The sequence below is a fragment of the Dendronephthya gigantea genome, unplaced genomic scaffold, assembly GCF_004324835.1.
Source record: "Dendronephthya gigantea isolate DGI-Jeju-01 unplaced genomic scaffold, DenGig_1.0 000364F, whole genome shotgun sequence".
NCBI classification, from domain to species: Eukaryota; Metazoa; Cnidaria; class Anthozoa; order Malacalcyonacea; family Nephtheidae; genus Dendronephthya; species Dendronephthya gigantea.
The window spans coordinates 47,813-51,316 of NW_021163374.1; positions in this window are offsets into that span (position 1 = coordinate 47,813).

The following is a 3,504-nucleotide window of genomic DNA, read 5'->3' on the forward strand; positions in this document are numbered from 1 at the left end:
GATACTGCGTGACATGCGACCACTGCGCACTAACACATCCTAAGATGCCAATGACTGGTCTAAACATAAATCTAGTAAAAACATCACTGAAATTAAGATATTTCATACTAAAAAAATTACATACTGACTAAATGACATAAATATACGTATAATCAATGCATCTCTTCATTGGTTTAATCACAAAGAAAATTTAATCGACCACGAGTTTCGTCCGCTGTAAAAGAGATATAAAACAACACTAACTCCGAAAATTAAAAATCTGATATATATTTGGCGAAAAACTGTGAAAATTCTACCGTAAGAACTGCACCCGGCAGGGGCGTAACTAGAACGAAATTTGGGGGGGGGAGTGAATATTCATATATTCAGTTCTGTCCGACAGACTTGTTTTGCAAGTACAATAGCTTGCAATAGAAATCCGTCGGGTGGAACTGCATATACGAGTGTTTACAACCCAATTATCGTCCTATTTACGCCCATTGCACTTGGACTGGTCAAGGCGGTATCTAAGCGCCAAGGAGTAGCTCTTAAGAGAAATGGACATATAGGAAGATGAACACGAAAGGGAAACATTAGTGTGTTTAGTAAAAGCAAGGGATGTATAGTCCACACATAGCTCAACAAACGGTCTGGTCCCTTTGCTAATGTGATTCATTAGAGCACTGTATCTGTAGCGGATTTTATGCAAATTAGCCGCGGCAATGTATAATATTCACGGTATTCCTAGGTGAACCAGCCGGGAATCAACACAGTGTGAAAGGTTTAGTTCGTGGTAAGAGACACATCTGCACCATTTGCCTTGCTAACTATAGTGACGTCCGAGACTCATAGCGAGTAAAACGTGGGCTTAGAAGTTGCGTGTACAAAAGTAGGTGACAGGAAATTTCGGGTTTCCTACTAGCAATGATTCTTACGAGAAATGACCTTTCTCCTCGCTTCAAAGCTTTCAGCAGCAACCACCAGGGGCCGGTTGTATAAAAGTCTTTAGTATAAAAGTCTTTACACGTCTCTGATTCGTCAATTCTGTCCTTAACTACAACTAAAAATTAACTAGTCTTTTATACAATTGGCCCTGGAATGAAGTACTTTAATAAAAAAAAGTAAATTAGCTGGCGTGAAAAGCATGGCTCAGAAAAACCAGCGAAATTGATCTATGACCAGATCCAGCGCAACAAACAATCAAGAAAGCGATAAAAGAACACGCTTTTAGCTGCTACCAATCTTGCATGCACTAGTCAGAAATGTCAATAATTGCGGAAAGATTTTGATGTTCTTGAAAAAAACGGCTAAAATAGCATACCACTGATGACGCAGCCGGGGAAAATACTCATGTAAAGGTCAACGTACTTCTTGAACTTTGTTATTCTAATTTTCACAAAATGCGCAAAACAATTTCCAAGACGTTGCTATTGTATTCTGCGGAAGCGATTCCTGTTTGCGTGATTCGATCATATTATATATTTGATGTTTTTAATTGCTATGTCAAAAAACAATTTCTTCATAGCCACAAATCTTTCATAATCATGTTTATCATGACTTTAACAGGTTATAAAGAGTAATTTTGACGAGATAATCTCATCGAAATATAAGTTTGTTTTGCTAAACGTGGGAAAAATTTATGAAACGGCTTTAGTCGAGTTTTCAGGCCATATATTTAACTCAGGGACAGTGGAGCAGGGTTGGAAGGGGGGGGGAGTGGAGCTGGTGCTGAAATCAGTTTCCTATCTCATAGTCTTAGTGCAACAGCTTAATTTGCTGAATTTCCAAGTTTATGTCAAGTTGAAAAACTTTTCGAATGGAGTTTCTCCCGTGAAACCCAGGCCAAGATCCCCCAATTCAATATTTTCTCCTCTGTCCCGGTGATCCTTACAATGCTTCGCACTAAATATTGTAATTCTACGTAAGATGTTATCATCGTGATTAGGAAAGCTAAGCTTGATGTAACTGGCAATTCCAGTTGAATGCTTTATTAGACAGTTAAAGTAAAAAAGCCGTTGCACCATAAACATGAACTCAGTAAAATTTAATTTCATTAAAAACCTTTTCGAAAAATAAAACACTATCTGTTGTCCGTAATAATCGTAAAAGTTGTCTAGATATATCTGTTGCTGCAGCCAAGAAAATTTTGCTCAAACTCATAATAATATCTCAATACATATATTGTTAACTTTTGACGCTATGTACAATAATAAAAAGATAAAAAGGTAAAAGGTAAGGCAATTAAAAGTACTAGTTTCGTCCTTCGCTTCGGACCTTTGCAACAAAGCGCCAAAATCACAAATGGCGATTTGTTGCAAAGGTCCGAAGGACGAAACTAGTACTTTTAATCGCCTTACCTTTTATCTTTTTATAGTACATAGTGTCGAAAGTTAACAATATATGTGTTGATATATTATTATGAGTTATCGTAAAAGTTATAACAATATATTAAAATTTAAAATTCGGGATAATTAATGAACTGAAGTTCATTATGGATTTCGTTGCGAATGCTTTTCCTGCTGCAGGAATTTAAATGATAATCCACATATTTTGAAAAGAATTATCGTTCATGACAATACCATGTTTTGGCGAAATAGAAAGTAATTACTGATCATCACGCATGACAAAATCATGTTTTGGTGCCAAAGAAAAAAATATTGACTTTTGGTGTGCAACATTGTATAAACGCCCTTGTTTGTGGCTTGAAAAGGCATATTCCATATGGTGCAACTCGCTCTATATTTCATTGAGATTAGAATTTGTAGTTAATTGTATACAACAGTATTTTGTAGTCTTAGACGCGTTTGAATGAAAGATTGTCAGTCAGCATGTTGGTCAGTCAGTCTGTTTCTACTTTATTTTAAAGTTGAAGGAACTTTGTGTTAATGCTTATGAGAACTAATTTGTGTAAGTGATCATGGCTGATAATTGAAAGACGCGTCATTAGCGCTTATTTGATTCTTGTTCTTGTTATATTATAATCAATTATGTAATTAGTATAGCTCTGTCGTAACTGGCAGTTGCTATTGAATTTCCACCCAGTAAAAGTTTAAAAATTCCAACTTTCTTGTGTTGTTTTAATTCTGCTAAGTTATCTCAAACTGATGGTAATGTACTCGAGTAGTGGGTTACTCCATAGTATGGTTACTCTGACAGTTGCGTAACTACCAAAGCTTCAGACTGGGCCAACGCAGGGTCCTATGGTCATGTTTAAAATGGCCTCGTGTAAAGAATGTACTGTACTACCATTAGGTTTTATGGGACATGTAAGGTTATTGGGGCGAGTCTGAGCGAGCTCCATAGTTTGGTGGCTAACCGAGCTCAAGCGCGATGCATTATGGTGCGTAAGTGCGTATGTACGCGGAACTTGTTTTACAGTGATTTAAATCCTACCGGTCTTTCGCAATGCACCGGCTATTTTGAAAACATTCGGTTCAACTGCTATAAAGTGATTTACAGTAGATTTTGTCAAGGCACAAATGCAGATATTTTTGTTTCTACCCTAATCAATTTCTGAGTGATCAA